This window comes from Rosa chinensis, chromosome 7 (genome assembly GCF_002994745.2).
Source record: "Rosa chinensis cultivar Old Blush chromosome 7, RchiOBHm-V2, whole genome shotgun sequence".
In the NCBI taxonomy this organism is placed as follows: domain Eukaryota; kingdom Viridiplantae; phylum Streptophyta; class Magnoliopsida; order Rosales; family Rosaceae; genus Rosa; species Rosa chinensis.
Window position 1 is genome coordinate 46,363,915 of NC_037094.1, and position 19,280 is coordinate 46,383,194.

Consider the following 19,280-nt stretch of genomic DNA (forward strand, 5'->3'; position numbering starts at 1 on the left):
TATATAGTATTGCTGACTGCATACTATTAGTGACATGGTAAATAATTTTGTCATGCTTCCCCTAGTAATGTTATCATGCTAAGAAGTCTTCTTTCTTATTTTATTGAATTGTTCCAGTGTGTTCTTCTCTATGGACCCCCGGGAACAGGGAAGACATTGCTAGCCAGAGCAATTTTAAGAAGAGAGATGCTAACTTTCTAAAGGTTAGTACGTTATTCGTGTCTGTGACTTTTATATTGAGGTTTTACTTTTTATGCAATAGTGTGCTTATTATTTTTGTTTGCTCATGTATACTATTACCTGTGAAACTAGGTTGTATCAAGTGCCATTATTTTTATCCAATAGTGTGCTTATTATTTTTGTAATGTGGTTTAATGGGTTTTTGTTGTGTTGGTTTTGGTGTAGGTGAGAATTCAATTGGGTCACGGATCAGCTGGACAAGTTGCCAGGACCATGATCAAGGAGGAGGGTTTTGGTTCATTGTATAAGGTAAGCTTATTTGGTGTGAATACAGTTTGACTTTTTGATTCATGATTTACTTTATTTAGTGCTGGATGTTTTAGATGAGGAATTTGATTGAATGACTCCCTGCACCAAGTTTTTCAGGTTCAAATCTTTGCATGTCTATTATTTATATCATGAACTTTATCTTATACAAGTTTAAGGTGTATATCAGTTCACTAAAGAGTTTAAACTGCAACAGTAACAAAATAATATCTTGCAGGAAATTCAAAGTTGTTATACATGTATAGACTTTGCTTTGGTTTGATGTAGTCGAGGATTTTGCATTTATTCTAATAGTTCATAATAACTATCAGGATAAGCAAATGCTTTTGTACATTTGTTTACTTTGGTGTTCATTTTGCTGGCCTTTAATTCTAAAGCTTTGAGTTGCTTCTGGTTAATCTGAATACAAAAGTATTGAAATTGAATTAAAGCAGAGTTTTACAGTGATATAGAATACTATTCATGTTCTTCGTGCTTGTGCTTGTAAATTTTTGTTTAGTTTATTCACAGACATGGTATCTAAATTTTACTTTGGTTTTTGGGTTGTTAGGGCTTGGTTTGTTGCCTCTGTAGCTCTGTGTGGGTATACAATATAGATGGAGGCAGTGTCACTTTCAGATTCACTTTTTAATTGAGTATTTGTAAGACCCTGAAAATTTGTTATTAATTCCTAAATGTTTCCTGGGATTAATAAAGTGTTCGTTTGTACGAGTTCGTGGTTCGAGGGTGGAACAGAAGTGTTTCGGACGAATTTTTATTCGGAAAGTATGACTTTAGGGGGGGGGGGGGGGGCGCAAAGGTTGAATTTTTATACGTACGGAATTTGGGAATGCTTCCTTCATGAAAGTTGTAGAGCGCGTCGATACGAGTTCGTGCATATGTGGAATGCTAAAATCGGAGTTCGTACGAAAAAGTTATGGGGGATTGAAGTTTTGGGAAAATTCTATAAATATAGGAAAATTCCGGATTGATTCAGAAATCCCAAAAGTTCATAAATTCCCATTTTCCTCCCCCAGAAACGCTCCATTCTCTCTCCTCACCCGCGCACGACTCGACCTTACCCGGTGACCCGACCCGGTTCTATCTCCTCCGTCCGACTTCAGCCGACGACGAGACCACCGCAGACGGCTTCGTCTCCTCCTCGCCATCGTCCCCTTGGTGTTCGATAACGGCAGAAGCCACCGGAACTTGGAGATCGGAGCAACCACAGACCCAAAAAGGGATCCGGCCGGATTTCACCGATTCCAGTATCCCCTTGTTCGATCCATCCTCGTTTTGGAATCTTCTCTTCCTCCTGATCATCCCCATATAAGTCTTGCATCACGATTTTGAGTGTGGAGCGAAAGATCAAGGTTTGAAGTTTTCAACGTCCTTGATTCGATCTAGGATCTGATCAGACGCACGAGAGTGATCCAACTTCCAAGCTTGATCTAGGGCGATCTAGACCTCTTCTCGCTTAGCTCTAGGTATGAAAGTTGATCATCCCTTCATTTTGAGAAAGTTTGTAGTTGATGACTTTGACATCGGAAGTGGTTGATCCGGCGTTGACGGCCGTGGTTGACCACAATCTACACATCGATGCGGTCGTTTTGTTATATTAAAGGGTTATTTTGGAGATCGGATGATTTAGTTATGAATATTAAAACGTTAATGGTTTTTCGGTTCAATCGATGCTTGATCCGTGAGGATTCGGTCGTCTGATTGACTTGTAGTTTTGGTATTTGGATCGTATAATTATTCCGGAGACCTCGAGTGGTGTCGGATGAAGTTTTGTCTCAATCAGGATTACTTTCAGAATTTGAGGGCAAATGGAGTTCGAAATATAATCGTTTTCGATTTGTGGACTAAGTTAGGATCGTGTTTGATTAGGTGATTGACGGATCGATAGGTGGACAATTACAGATCGTTGTTTTTGGGTTGTTGAGAAGACGCAGCTGGATTAGAGGTGAGTAAATCTCACGTGGTTCATTTACGAACCGAGTTATTTAATCATCAGAATTGATTGATAATTGTAAATCATTTTCAAAACAAAGTTTTGTTTGAAATAATATGAACTTGATCGACTACGGTTCATGGGGCTACGGCTCACAGGTAATGAAAATGAATTTAAGTATAAAATGAATTTATTGGTTTTAATGCGTATGAACTATAGTTGGTATTAGTGGTCATTCCTGAGTAAATGACTACGTATATATATATATATATATATTTACGTGGAATATATATATCTGGATGGTGTGGCATTGTGATATGTGGAATTTTGGTGATTTCATTCATGTTATTGAATTAAATATTTACTTATGCCGGAGATATATTTGATGACTTATATTGTTGAAAGAGTGATTTGGAGTTATGATGTGACATTTGTGAGTCGTGTGGGATTTCTGTAAATGTCTGAAGTTTGAAGGTTACAGTGGTAACCTGGATTTCTATTCTGAGGACCGAGGGTCTAAAGTTTGAAGGTTACAGTGATAACCTGGATTTCTATTCTGAGGACCGAGGGTCTGAAGTTTGAAGGTTACAGTGGTAACCTGGATTTCTATTCTGAGGACCGAAGGGTCTGAAGTTTGGTCGTAAGGTTGAACCTCGGCAGAGGTGACAGGTTACGATTTAGTTGAGCTCGAGTCTGTCCTTGTTCAGGGAAGGTTTTTGGGGTTTTTCATTTGTGTTTACGTGAGATTGGGATTTCTATGAATTCTATTGTTTTCTTTAATTGTAATCTCCTGAACTAAAATGCGACGCAGGGATTACTATAATTTGAATTGGGTGACTTTGGTGATCTCCTGAACTAAACTTTCAATGCAGGGATTACTAATTGTTACCTAGTGTGATTGTATGTTTGGTTGTGTTTGTGATCTTAAATGTTGTTGCTTTAATTAGCTCACGAATTGAGAAATTATAAGCATGCGTGACATAAGTCATTTTATTGGAGTTTACTCATACGGGCTTAAAAAGCTTACCGGGTTTGTTGTTTACAATCCCAGTGCACTATTCCATGGTGTAGCGGTTGTTCTTGCAGGTCAGGATCCCCAGGGTTGAGATCGAGGCGAGGAGTACAGGCAGCGCTAGGTTCATAACCCATTTTTGTTAGTGTACTGCTATTCTTGGTATGCTCCTAGTGAGCGTTTACATTTGTATATCCATTCGCTGGATTTTTGTAAACACTTGTTGTTGTTACTCAGATTTATTTGAAAAAGTTTCTTGTAATTATAAGAGTTGGTTTCATTATCGCGTTTCGGATTTGAATATCTTTATTTGAAATTCGGGGCGTGACAGTATTTTAAAAATACTTTGTCCAGGATGGTTCTACTTGAATCTTATTTTTCAATAATGTTGAGCGTCTACTCTTGTTTTGGGTGGTTTGTTCCACTTTGAATATTTTGATATGTTTTATAGTGTTTCTTACTACAAAAGTAGGTAGTAAAAGAGAAAAGAAATATGCTCTTCTATACTCTATATAATTGTTATTTTCTGGAACAGTTAAATGCAGCTATGAAATTATGATTTGAATTTTGTAGAATCCTTAGTTTCATTGCAATGTTGAAGTTCACTTATCAAAAACTTATGGAGTGCTTGTTAAATGATGTGGATTGCAGTATCAAGTTGCTCAAGGCATATATGGTCACAAAGATGCTGCAACAGAACATGAATCGTACGAAAGGAGTGGAAATTTTAGAAAATAATCCTTTGAAGATGATGTATATGGAAAGGTTAACACACTTCTAAAGTTTATCGTGTACAAAGGTAATTCCAAAACCTTTTATTCCAGATAATTGCTTTAAGTAACTTGTTATAATAACTAATTTGTAAAACATTTAACGTGGGAAACAGATATCTCAACTGGTGCATATCTTTGATTGTATCTAACTTGTCCTAATAACCCTACGAGGACGACTTAAAAAAACAGGAGCAATAGTTTGCTCGGCCTGCCAAATTTTTTGGTCGAAAGTTAAACTTCCCACTTTTTTTTCCCACAATTATTCGCACTTTGTGGGAGTGGGAAAATTCTGCTGGGCCTACAATTAAGGCAATTAACTCCACAGTTAGTATGGCGTTAAATTTCAGTCATGAATGCGGCGATTATTACGACAATAACTACGCACAATGATTATGATTATAAGTGCGTAATGAATGACTATCATAAATACGCAATGAATGACGGTAGTAAGTACGCAATGATTAGCTGTTATTAGTCCAGCAATAATTATCATTATAAGTGTGTAAATAAATGCAGCCATCAAAGCAGAAATAATGGTGGCTTGTTCCCGAAGTAAGTCATCGCCTATATAAAGGAGGCTCGACGTCTAGGTAATCCATCGAATTCCAACTTGTTGTACTCCACAACTAAGAAACATACTAACTTAGGCATCGGAGGGTTTTCTGCAGGTACCCCCCCCCTTCTCCTCGAGCCGACGGTCAAACTCCAGGTCAACGCTCGAGGGAAGCTTCTCGATTGTTCCCAGGTCAGCTCCCGCTCCAGTCCGCATTAATTGTTAGGTCAAACTCCTCTACGGAATTTTTCACCTCCAACAAGTGGCGCCGTCTGTGGGAAACACTTTTCCCTAAAAAGTGATGGCGGGAGCTGCCCCAACAGGATCCTATTTCTGTCACTAAGGACTGGGAGTGATGGAATACAAGCCCGAAGTGACAAAAGTCTGGGTAACGTAGACTAGCGTTCTTTCCTTTAATAATCATATTCTGACTTTTTCATTTTATATTTGAAACATATTTGTGGTCAGTGTTATTGAAATGTATGTGTAAGGCTAGTGGCCAAAGTAAATACCCAAGGCTGGTGGCCAAGGAGAATAAAATGTTGTTGATCATATTCAAAGGGAAATGGGGGCAATTCCATGTCTCATGCTGAAAATGAATCTTCGCCTTGAGGAAAGAATCGAGGCGGCTAGGACCCGAGGAAAGAATCGAGGAGGCCAGGGCCCGAGGAAAGATTCAGGAAGGCCAGGGCCCGAGGAAAGAATCGGGGCGACCAGGGCCTGAGGAAAGAATCGGGGCGGCTAGGGCTCGAGGAAAGAATCGGGATGGCCAGGGCTCGAGGAAATATTCAAGGCAAGATTTGAAGCAGCCAGAGAATGGAAATTTCCTCTTAGGACGAGTGTCCAAAGAGAAAATTTGGGGGCATTGTGGGAGTGGGAAAATTCTGCTGGGCCTACAATTAAGGCAATTAACTCCGCAGTTAGTATGGCGTTAAATTTCAGTCATGAATGCGGCGATTATTACGACAATAACTACGCACAATGATTATGATTATAAGTGCGTAATGAATGACTATCATAAATACGCAATGAATGACGGTAGTAAGTACGCAATGATTAGCTGTTATTAGTCCAGCAATAATTATCATTATAAGTGTGTAAATAAATGCAGCCATCAAAGCAGAAATAATGGTGGCTTGTTCCCGAAGTAAGTCATCGCCTATATAAAGGAGGCTCGACGTCTAGGTAATCCATCGAATTCCAACTTGTTGTACTCCACAACTAAGAAACATACTAACTTAGGCATCGGAGGGTTTTCTGCAGGTACCCCCCCTTCTCCTCGAGCCGACGGTCAAACTCCAGGTCAACGCTCGAGGGAAGCTTCTTGATTGTTCCCAGGTCAGCTCCCGCTCCAGTCCGCATTAATTGTTGGGTCAAACTCCTCTACGGAATTTTTCACCTCCAACACACTTTGGCCTCCATTTTCCAGTTGACCCCTCTCTCTCTCTCTCTCTCTCTCTCTCTCTCTCTTATGTACAGTGCAAAAAATATAGTGCAAAAAATACTGTAAAGTATACATACGGTATATTCTCCTCCGGTCTCTATTTGTTTCTGTTTTTTCTTTTCCCTATTTCTGTTATTGTTTCTTTGTCTGTCAGCACATATATAACTTTCAGTATATGGGGTCTTGTTGTGATTTTGGTTCTTATGGAGATAATAAGATTATGAATGATTTAGTGATTTAATGGACATGTGGTGGTCATTAATCCTATATCTATATCTACATTACTAATTACTCTCTTTTTTTTACCAAGAAAGAAACAATCAAGAATATGAAGATGAAATGTTATTCATGCTCCTAGCATTATACTGCAATATTCCTTTTCAGTTTTGCAAGTACCTGGAAATAATATTGACTTTGGGGTGCATAAAAACACAAGTACATGGAAATAATTGCAGCCTTGATATTAGCTTTTAATTTTTGGTTGCTGATGAGTTTGTTTGTGTAGTTTGCAAGTACTGAGTAATTGATTTTTATTTTCATACTTCTGTTGCAATTGTATTTGAGGGATGTACAATTGGAGAACGCTTCCTTTTATCATTAATTAATTAATTAATTTTTTTTGGTTTTTTACAAGTTTTAAGGACACGTTTTGAACATCCTCTATGACTCTTTTAAGTGTCCTGTTTTAGTTTTAAGGACACATATCAGTATATTTTTTGTGTCCTCTTATGGTTTTAAGGACTCCATTTTCAGAGTTTTTAGGACACAGTTTGTGTGTCCTAGTATAGAATAGAGGACACATATTAGAAGATATAAAGATGCAATTTAGGTGTCCTCTTATAGATTTAAGGACATCTTATCCAAAGCTTTAAGGACACATAAACTGTGTCCTCGTATAGAAAAGAGGACACGTTTTTAGTGTCCTTGTTTGAGACTTATAATGACTGCTGGATAGAGGACTCTTTTTTAAAGAGTCCTTGTATGTATTTAAGGACACAGTTTCAGTGTCCTTAAATGGTGTTTTTCTAGTAGTGAAGGCTACATCAAAAGCGACAACACCAAGGATAATCAGCAACAACAGACTCTCAAGATCAAAGTGAACTAGGTTCGATTTGAGGACAGACTGACAGACTTGCTCACTAAGTCATTGCCTAAATTCCACTTTCGAGAAACTTGTTGGTAGCATCGTTTGCGGAAGTTATCCGAACTCCCATGACTGTTGTCATCAGGAGGAGATGTAGCCATCAGGGGAAGATGTCTACATGTATGGTCTCAAAACGTGAAGGGTGTGTTGTGCTCTTTTTCCCCTTCGACCGAGGTTATTTTTGTCCCACTGGGTTTTTGTTACTCGGTAAGGTTTTTAATGAGGCAACAAGAGGAGCCCCGCGTTTGGGCGACACAAGGGGGAGTGTTCAAGTAAATCCAGAATATGTGTCTGACCCAAACTCTAGGTTACTTGACCTAGTTGTAATAAGGTTTTGAATTAGAGATATTCTCGGAGATATTCATACATATCCAATTAATTGTACGATTATCTTTTCTTGTATAACTCTGATTCTATGTCTTGTAATCCTCTATATAAAGAGGTCCCTATTATCAATGAAAGCATGACTCAATTCTCTCCCAATTTTGGTTTTCCTTAAACAAAGCTCACCAAATTGTTATCATGATAGATCCTGTACCATGTCACTTTCATGAATCTTTACTTCTCTTTGTGTTTCCCTTAGTTGAGATAATGTCTTCCAGTTCATGTCACTTTCATGAATTTGTCATGATCATTTTATTCCTATTACAACCCGAAAAGGGTTTCCATCAAAACCCTTCGGCTGTAGGCAGTGTTTGGACTAAAAAAAGCTTGAGGTTGGACACGAGAAAGTTGAGATTATTAGAGGGGTAAATCATGACAGGCGTTTGATGAGACTCCTCTCGTCATTAGACTTGAGGGTGGAAGGATATGAAGAAGCTCATTCCATGTTTCTAATTCTCCTAGTCTTTGTAAATAAAGTGGGTGGTGCATGTTTTACTCCTATATTTCGAATAACATATTATCAAAGTATCCAGCGTTTTGTTTTAGTTATTGGCGATGTAAATGAAGGCATGAAGTGGAGCAAGGGTCTGTGACATTAATCTTCTTACATTTTCGTCCAAAAATTTGTTTGCCTGAATCTAAATCATAGATGGGAGGGATTATTACCCTTTCCAGTGGAGAAGTTTCATCAGACTCTTTTGATTTGGAATGTGTTTCCTTTGTACCACTAGTATTGTAGAATCATCTCTGGGAAGAACATCATCGAAATAATCTGATGACCCCAAAATAAGGTGTTTGTTTCATTTCAATATGGTCGATGGTTTGCTTTGTTTCTCTTTTGTTGCCGCATTAGCGTCTGGCATATACCCAATCATCTTTAACCTCTAATTACCGTACATGCGGTTCATTGCTGAGCTTAAACAAAAAGTTCAGAACTTTCAAACAGATCAAGCAACTCACTTGTCTGCTCAGTTTACTCTCTTGCAGCTAGGTACATTTTATCAGCTCCAACACCTAACGCCATCTTGTTTAAGAGATGTTTCACTTTCACTATAATTTATCTAGCTTATATGATGAGGACAAGAAATGAATATTTTCCTTTTGAATTTCTTATGAGCAGAAGGGGCACAAATTGTCTGCCTACTGAGAACAGTGAACTGAAACTTGGCTCGCAAACGATGGAGCAACAGGTTCACTTGCAAGATGGTGAGGCTCTTTTCATTTTTTCGTGTTTGGAATTAGATTTTAATGAAGTTCTTGTTGGCGTGGGTTGGTAGAGTGGTCAATCCAGACAAGTGTGGTGGACAGTGAGTTGGTGGAGTAATAGCAGATAATGGTGGCAGATAACTTTAGACATTCTGTTGTTTAGTTTTATCCTTTAATGTGTAACTGAATGTGTATATATACTCCATTCTTGGAGAAGAGTAAATCATCTGAAAATTCCCAAAACATTCTCGTTCTTTCTGACTTGGAAGCAGAGATCCAATTTGGACTCTGTTCCGCTGTGTTTTCTTTTGCCTTTTGGGATCTTTTGATTAATACAGATTGAGTTCTTTTTGGTTCTTTTGATTAAGACACACCAAGCCATCACCAGACACACTAGCCAATTCCTTTCTTCTGATCAAACACTATGCAAAACTCCCAACCGAAAAGCCGACCCAGACTCAAAAGGAGCACAAAGCCATCACTGGAAACACCGACGACCGCCCGCCCTTCATCCTCCTTTCTGGCTCTACAGCTCCAGTCCTCTGCTGATCTCGGAACAACCGATTAATAGTCGAGTCCATCCACTATTAATCCAACAAGAAGAAGCTCCAGTCCTTTGTACCATCCCACGGTCAGATTAGAAAGAAGCGTGTAACAGCCGCTAAAGCCCTAACCCAAGAAGAGAGAAGAGAAGAGAGGGGCGGAGGAGGAATTTGGTGATTGTGAGAGCTGAGGTTTGGGGTGGTCGACTGAGCAAGAGAAGAAAGAGAAAAGGAGGGAGAGATAAATAAGAACCCGAGGAGAAGGGAGATCACAGACCCGTCATCCGAGTTAGAAACGCAAAACAGGGCAAACAGGGGTCTGGCAGGAGAAAAAGCTTTGGGCAATGTGTTACCGACTGGTCAACCGGATCAGTCAGACCAGTCTGCGAAGAGGTCGTTTCAGACCCTGTCGAAGAGGTCGTTTCAAACCCTGTTTTCGATAAAGTTTTGCAGTCTTCTGATGGTGTTTTAAACAATTCTTCCATTTTGAACTGGAGGAGGAGGGAGATCACAGACCCGTGCCCATGCCCTGATTATATATATTTTAATCTTATCATTTTGATTCTCCCATTTTTATACTTTCCAACACCACCCACTCACTCACCCGTACATCACCCACTCACCATTCCACAGTTTCCACTAATTTTTCTTTTATTAAACTTTCCAACACCCACTGATTGAACAAAAAGCTCACCCTTCATTCTCATTCAAAAAAAAAAAAAAAATGCAAATGACTTGCAAATACTTTAGTCATTTCAAAAAACAATGTCCTGAGCTGCAAAGATTTAATCCCAACAATTCCGGTTGGAGATGAGAGAGCAATACTGGAGAGAGTAGAAGTCAGAAAAGCAAAGTAGCATTCCAACAAGTGCCAGAACCTTATTTCTACGGTATTGGAGGACACGACCTCTTTAAGGGTAATGTTTCCTTGACTAAGGAAACTCGAGGTAAAATTGGTATTGCTTTACATATTTCTGACTTTACTGGTAGTGATACATGGATAATTGATTCTGGTGCGTCTGATCATATGACCTACGACAAGTCTTTCTTTGTGTCTATGTCATCTCCTTCTATATCTCATGTCTCTAATGCAAATGGTGCGTCTTTTCCGGTCTTAGGTATTGGGTCTATTCAGGTAACACTGTCCATTGTTTTACATGATGTCCTTTATGTGCCCTCGTTGTCTCATCATCTTTTATCTGTATCTCAACTAAATTCGCAGAATAAGTGCTCAGTAACATTTTATCCAATGTATGTTGTTTTTCAAAATTTGTGCAATCGGGTGATGATTGGCAAGGGAGACCTGAGGGGGAGACTGTTTCACTTGGATTGCATGTACGTAGGACAAACACAAGCACCAGAACAACCTTTGGCCTTGACATTGAGTTCTGATCGGCTGAGTGAGGTATGGTTGTGGCACAGACGTTTAGGTCATCCATCTTTTAGAGTTATGAGGAAGTCCATGCCTTCGTTATTTTTGGGAATAAGTGCTTCTAGTTTACATTGTGAAACTTGTGCTTTGGCTAAAAGTCATAGGTCTAGCTATCCTTCGAGCTTTCATTCTAGTACTATGCCTTTTGAGTTAATTCATTTAGACGTGTGGGGTCCTTCTAAACATTCTACCCTTTCTGGAATGCGATATTTTGTGTTATTCATCGATGACTTTACTCGATTATCCTGGATTGTTTTACTTAAGTCCAAAGATTCTGTTTTCTCTGCCTTTAGAGCGTTTCACAGTCTTGTTCGTACTCAATATGATGCTCATGTTAAGGTTTTTCGTTCCGATAATGGGGGTGAATTCGTTAATCATTCTTTTCATGAATATTTCCAACACCACGGCATAATCCATCAAACTTCTTGTCCACAGACACCTGAGCAAAATGGGGTGTCTAAACGAAAAAATCGTCATCTTCTGGATATGGCTCGGTCTCTTTTGCTTAGTGCTAACATGCCTAAATACCTTTGGGGAGAAGCCGTTTTGTGTGCTTCTCATCTTATCAATCGCCTTCCCTCTACCCCTCTTCAAGGTCGTGTCCCACTTGAAGTCTTGCCTAACTACGTTTCTATCCCATCATCTAATACCCTTTCTGCTCGTGTCTTTGGTTGTGTTGTCTATGTTCTTCTGTATGAAAATCAAAGGTCAAAATTGGATGCTAGACCCCTTAAGTGTGTGTTTGTTGGGTACGGCTCTCATCAGAAAGGTTACAAATGTTATCATCCTCAATCCCGGAAGTTTTATGTCACCATGGATGTTACTTTCAGTGAAAATACTTGTTATTTCTTACCTCCTGTGACTTCTCGTCAGGGGGAGAGGTCTTATTATTATGAAGATTTGTTCAATGGGCAAGATGAGAGTCTGGCATCTAAGTTTTCAAGGTTAGAGTGTTTAGGAACAAAGCTGGAAAAGGAGGAAAGAAGCTCTACAGACCCATCATCCGAGTTAGAAACGGAAAATAGGGAAAACAGGGGTCTGGCAGGAGAAAAAGCTTTGGGCAATGTGTTACCGACTGGTCAACCGGATCAATCAAACCAATCGGCTGAAGAGGTAGTTTCAGACCCTGCCGAAGAGGTCGTTTCAAACCCTGTTTTTGATAAAGTTCTCCAGTCTTCTTATGGTGTTTTAAACAATTCTTCCATCTCTCCCTCTCCTTCAGCAGTGTCACCTGCTCAATCATCACCCGAGGTATGTCCTAATCTTTCCTTGTCTAATAGTTCTTCTGTGTCAGGTAGTGTTGATAGGAGCATTTTAATGCGACGTTTTAACTGCATTTCCCTACATTTTCTGCGTTATTTCCTTAATAAAACTCTATTTAGGAAAGTTTCCATTCTTCGATTGGGAAAGTTTCTATTTGTAGAAAGTTTCCATTTTTGTAGTTTCTATTTTTCATTTTTAGAAAGTTTCCCATTTTCAGTTTAGGAAAGTTGCCATTTTTCATTTTAGGGAAGTTTCTATTTTTCACTAACAGTTTCTATTTTCAGGTCCTTGTCACAAATGAACTGAAATGGGCTCACAAATGGAAAGAAAAGCTAGCCAACGTTGGAGGGAGACAAGTTGAAGTACAAAGGGAAGCACAAATGAGCAGAAATGAAGAAATAAAGTTTTCCTGGTCCAACCAGGAAACCCTGTCCAGAAAGGAAAGCTTGCCAAAACAAGACTCTTGAGCCAACCAAGAGTGGAGATCGAATTAATGAAGTGACATGGCATGAGAGAAGCTTCTTGAAGACTCTAGATGATGACATGGCATAAAGGTGGCGCATGGAGGCCCAAGAACTCTCAAGAATGAAGTGGATTTTCGGCAAATGGATCAAAAGCCCACAAAGCCCATGGAATTAGGGTTGTGACACAATGGATGAAACCCTAAGAAGCCTTTGCCGTGAAATCCTAAGAGATAAACAAGGAAGTTGGCGTGAAAATCAGAAATTAAAAGAAGATTTCGGGTGAGATTTTCTAGGGCTATTTTTATGGAAAGATAAACCCTAGGAGATCTTTTGCCGTCCAAGCCAAGAGGAAAAGAAGGAATAGCCGTGTGAATCAAAGAGAAAATAAAAGATTTCGGCAAAGAGATTTTCTAGGGCAATTTTTAAGGAAAGAAAATATGTGTGGAGACCAAGAAACGGCTAAAAAGGAGTCTAGATTCATCCCTAGAATTCCTAAAGGAAGTTTGGCCGAATTGAAACAAGAAAAATCAGAAATTATCTCAAGGAATTTCGGCAAGATTTCTAGGGAATTAAAAGAGAATTTTGTGATTGGTTGAACCACCTCATAGGGCTTATGTGGCAAGCAAGCATTGGAGGAAATTATGTGGAGTAATCATGTTAATTTCGTGGAAAATAAAGGAGAGCACGGCTTGGAGACCAAGTTGGCCGTGCTCCTATATAAACTCCCCCTTTCTCAACGTCAAGGGTTCCTTTTTCCTTCACAATTTACACTTTGGAAAAATCAGAAATTTTGCTCTTGTTGCCGTGAGGTTTTCCTCTCCTTTCTCCATCCTCTAGTCATCTCCACGAGTTCAAGCAAGGCCAAGGGAGAAGAAGCATAGCCGTGAGCATCCATCATCCATCTCCAACTTTGAAGATTGCTTTCGAGATTCAAGAGACCACATCATCAATTCGTTCATCTCATCTTCATCCACGGTGTAATCCGATTCTCCTTTGTAACCTTTGCTTTGAATTTCGTTGGTTTTGTTCTAGTTGACATATGTGTTTGAACGAATATTAATTTCTGGAATTTTTATGATTAATTGAGAATTTTCAGATTCATATTATTGTTCTTCGAGAGTTGCTTATGTGGGTTTGTTTAATTAAATTTGCGTTATAGATAACTTTTGTATTTTAATCTTATGTGGTTGCAAACACTTAGGGTTTCGATATAATTGGTGCTAGGTTTAAGAACATGAAATCGACTTTTCGTTTTGTGTAAACTTGAATCAAAGTAGTAAAGGTTTTGTACAAAGATCGAATTTAATTAACGAGGATTGCAATTAGGTGGACTTTTCCATACTAAGTTGTACACTTGAGTTGATAGCCTTTCTCTATGTGTAATGCGTTAAACATGACATGATTGACTAGCTTTCTAGGGTTTGATTGCATGTTTGATAAGATTAATCTAGGTGCTTTCGCTTAGGTTAATTAGCATTGAAAAGTAAAAAATGGGAATTCATTTGCTTTCGAATGTTTCACATGATCAACTCCTTTCTCATGACTTAGATGAACAATATTAGGGTTTGAGTCAATTTTAATCATATGTTTCGGTTTTGATCTTTGTTCTCTCATTCCATTCGTATGTTTATGTTTTTGCATTTTAATTGTTTTGTTAACTTAGTTTTATTTTCGAAAAAACCAAAAACAAAATCCCCCCTTTTTCGTAAATATGTTTATATTGTGTAAATAATATACTTTGTTTTAATTTTAATTGTTTGTTTGTCCTACATTGACAGGTGTACCCTCAATCCCCGGAATAGAACGATCCCTACTTACTTTTACTACTAATGACATTTCAGGGTTAAATTATGCGCTTGCTAAAGGCGCATCGCATCAAGTGTTCCCACCAAAATCATGCTCAGTCGTTCAACCCGTGGTTAGCCTCCGAAACACTATGAACCTACTCTAAGTGCTAAGGCTAGATACCTTGTTGCTAAATATGTGTCGACCCATAGGTTATCTAAATGGTATGCAACTTTTGTGAATCAATTATCTTCTGTGTCTCTTCCTAGTAAAGTGCAGGATGCCATGAAGGATGAGAAGTGGATGAAAGCAATGACAGTCGAGATGGATGCTCTTGAGGAGAATTGTACGTGGGAGTTAGTATCATTACCACCCGGGAAGAAGACAGTTGGTTGTAGGTGGGTGTATACAGTAAAACATAATTCGGATGGTTCAGTGGACCGGTACAAGGCAAGATTAGTGGCTAAAGGCTATACTCAGAAGTATGGAGTGGATTACGATGAGACATTTTCACCAGTGGCCAAAATTAACACAATTCGGGTACTTCTTTCATTAGCTGCTAATCTTGATTGGCCTTTGCAACAGTTTGATGTTAAGAATGCATTCTTGCATGGTGACCTGCATAAAGAGGTTTATATGGATTTGCCTCCTGGATATGGTACTTCCACTGGAGAGCAGATGGTGTGCAAATTGAAGAAGTCGCTTTATGGATTGAAGCAGTCTCCCAGAGCTTGGTTTGGCCGGTTCACCAATCATGAAGAAAATTGGATACTGACAGAGCAATTCAGATCACACCTTATTTCTTAAACATCAGTGTGGTAAGGTGTTTGTCTTGATTATTTATGTTGATGACATGGTTGTGACAGGTGACGATATTGAGGAGATTCAAAGGTTACAAGGTCAGTTATCTTCTGAATTTGAGATGAAAGATTTGGGTAATTTGAAATATTTCTTGGGAATTGAAATTGCTCACAATCCTGTTCAGCATGATCGCACGAAACATGTGGAGGTAGATCGACACTTCATTAAAGAGAAGCTAGATGGACAAATCATTTTGTTTCCCTTCGTTCCTACTGAAGAACAGTTGGCGGATATTCTTACAAAAGCTCTCTCGAGTAAAGCATTTTATGACTCACTTGACAAGTTTAACATCTGTGATTTGTATGCACCAACTTAAGGGGGAGTGTTGGTGTGAGTTGGTAGAGTGGTCCATCCAGACAAGTGTGGTAGACAGTGAGTTGGTGGAGTAATAGCAGATAATGGTGGCAGACAACTTTAGATATTCTGTTGTATAGTTTTATCCTTTAATGTGTAACTCAATGTGTATATATACTCCATTCTTGGAGAAGAGTAAATCATCTGAAAATTCCCAAAACATTCTCGTTCTTTCTGACTGTTCTTACTCTCTTTAGCTCTGTCATTTTGTGCTATATATTGTTTATATTCATATGTAGAATATTACTAGACGGTCCTTCGTTTAATTGGTAGTTTGCGGTAAGATGTGATTTCTTCTAAAACGGACATTAGGTTCAAAGATAGTCTTGGGATGCTAATTTCATCTAAGACTTAAAAGTGCAGACTGGGTGAACAAGGAGTTCAGGAGTGTTTAATAACCCCTCAGGGAAATTATAATGATTGACATGTCAATTGGTAGTCTAGATGTGGTCACATATAAAGTTTGCATTAGAACCTTATGATGACTGACATAGTTGGTGTATATGAAAATTTATGCGCTCATTAACATTAAAGAAGGGCTAAATACTAGTTACTACCTTGTGGTTTAGGTCCAAAATCAATTCAGTCCCTGGACTTCTAATTTCATCAAAAACACCCCTGCACTTTCAATTTTGATCTAATAGGTTCAATTCATTAATATTATGTTATGAGTTCAAGTTATAGTTGGATTATTTGTTAAAAAACTATTTATTTTATAGTAGGACTCACTCCTAAATTGACTATGCAGGCCACCTCGACACCACATCATAAAACATAGGTCATATATGAGCCACGTTAACAAGTTAAATAACTTCAATTATTGGAAAACTAACAACTTGGACCTATTATATCAAAATTGAAAGTGCAAGGGTGTTTTTGATGAAATTAGAAGTTCAGGGACTGAATTGATTTTGGACCCAAACTACAGGGTAGTAATCAGTATTTAGCCCATTAAAGAATATGGGTTCATACTTGTCTAGTTGTCTCCATATGTCTTATAGACTACTAGAAGTGGGATCTTCTTTGGGATGAAAAGGAAAAATGAAAAGAAGGCTGTTTGGCTTAGGCCACAACATTTAATAAAGCCTCTTGCAGAATGGTATGATATGGAACTATTATCCCGTGGAATGGAGAGTATGATAACAGAAAAGCAATTGTCAGAATTGTTTTTGTGTGTGCATTTTGCAACTTTATTTCATACACTATGCCAAAAACTGCATCAGACGACGGGAGAAAACTATTGTGTGATTTGGAGTGCCATCGTTGTAGAGCGAGTCGTTGTCTGTTGAAAATTCAGACAACGGTGAAACACAGTTGTCTGATAAACAAACAGGCAACGGGTATGTGTTATAACTGTTGTGTGATGGCTCGGCAGATGCCAGGCGCAGCTGCGCAGCAGTTGAAGCGCTGCCTTCAGACAACACTGCTTGCTTTGAAGCTGTTGTATGTTAAACTTGTCGGACAACGTACTTTTATTTTGTGTGTTGTCTGATTGATCCTCAAACTTCAATGCTTGGACTATATCTGTTGTATGATTGATATTTGGGACAACAGAGTTCAATTGCATCTGTTGTATGATTTAGTTTTGGGACAACAAAATTCAATTGCTTCTATTGTGTGAGTATGAATTAGAAGACACTGATTTGTTAAAAACTGAAGTGTGATATGAATGATTGCATTTGCTACATTATAAAACTGTTGTACGATCATTTTCATTTGCTATATTTTGGGCACATATAGCTCCATTTTACCTAATGAACAATGATCAATTGGAAAGAAAACACATTGCAAGCCATCAAATGAGTAATCCAATCCATTCCATATGCCAAAAATGTTAAAATGGAGCATTTCCCAATCATTCAACATCTTGTTTTACATTCTAATACATATATGTCCTATCTACTTGAACATCAAAGGTCGATACACATATTATTCCAAAGCATTCTGTCTTCCAATGTTGCCTGCAAATATATAGGAAGAGTAGTTTTTAGTGACAAATCAATTAATCCTGGAGTAAACAAAAACCAACCATTACCAATAAGATTGCATCACATCATTATCGAAATACAATGCCATGTCACTTTTACTTTAGAACATACGAAAAAGAGTTCCAAACTGAAACTCACTTGCAGAATCTCTTTGATATATCTACTGTTAGATAAGCTCAAACTTTAACTTGACATCCTGTGATATAACAACATGGTGAAACACTTTTCATATCCCTATCCTTCTTAATTAGCTATGTCTTGTAATTAAAAACATAAATGACTTGACAAAAAGTTGATTTGGAAAATCTTAGCCTCCAAAACTATGCGACTTATCCAATACGCAGGACATTAAGAAGCATAGAGCATAAAAGGGTCATTGAGATAGAACAGAGTGCATATTGTACTCCAAAGCAAAGCAACTCAAGTTAATTTTCACAAGATAAATAGGTTTTCATCTTACATGCTCTGAATTTATTACAAACTAAGCACTTGTGTCCACAGGATAAGATCAAATCTTTTTTCCAGATGCAAATGACTTCCAAAACAAACAAACGTAACAGTAAATACGCTCCCGGTTCCTAAAGTGTTAAAGGGTATAGCAAAACAAAAAAAATGCCCTTTTAGAGTTATCTAAAATATTTCAGTCCAGCATACAAACATGGGCTCTTCTAAAAGAATGAGGTTAACAACCAAACTTGCAAAAAGTATGAAACCTGGCAAAACTAATTAGAGTACCTAAAGACATGAAAAGAGATGTGGATTAAATTCACACAAATTAGAATGACTTGCAAAATGCTTGGATTTCATAACAAAGCCAAATACAAACATGATGCTGGATTTTCATTATACAATAATATAAAAGAAATTACTGAAGATGCCAAATCACTTAGGACTTTGACACAAGACCAAAGTAGGGAAAACTCACTCTTAAATCCTTTTCAATATTATGGAACTACTATGTTTCAAAGCCGGGAAAAATCTCACAGAAATCCATAATTTTTTTAGTGTTACTTTGACAACTTTGACACTAAGAAAGCTTAACCAAACATAACACTAAATTAGCCATATGACCAACTTTTTGGCAATGCAAGTGATCATGCAGTGCAAGTGATCATACACTAAACCCTATATCTGAAAAACTTCAAGACTAATCTCCTTAGAACCATTGTCACACCCCAATCCAAATATATGGAATCAAGAACCACTACGCCAAAAATTGAATCAGACGACGGCTAAAAACCATCGTCTGATAGAGGCAAACCGTCGTATATCGAGGCGCCGTCTGATGAAGGTCGATTGTAGAGAACCGTCGTGTGAAGGGCTTGGCAGCATGTCGGCATCATGCCGGCAGCCTGTCGATAACATTAGCTGTTGCGTGACTATTCTTCAGATGACGAGCGACTTTAGAAACTGTTGTGTGATTGCAACTCAGATGTCGTTTTATTTTATGCCCGTTGTGTGACTTTTATTCAGACGACAGTTTTTCAAAATATCCATTATCTATTTTAAATTCAGACGACAGTTTTTATTTTTGGGTCATTGTGAATATTGTGCACATACTACAGTTTTTTTGTGGTTATTGTTGTCCTAATAGAATGATTCAATGCATTGTATATGCTGAAACTGAAATAAAAA

General features: G+C 38.2%; 1 long non-coding RNA gene across 1 annotated transcript; it reads left to right on the plus strand.

The window, feature by feature from the left end:
- The first annotated feature begins 162 nt into the window (after window positions 1-162).
- On the plus strand, window positions 163-3,594 carry LOC121050462. The gene is made up of 3 exons (XR_005803060.1): window positions 163-203; window positions 406-489; window positions 3,492-3,594. It is a non-coding gene; the product is annotated as an uncharacterized LOC121050462 (long non-coding RNA).
- Window positions 3,595-19,280: the final 15,686 nt, after the last annotated feature.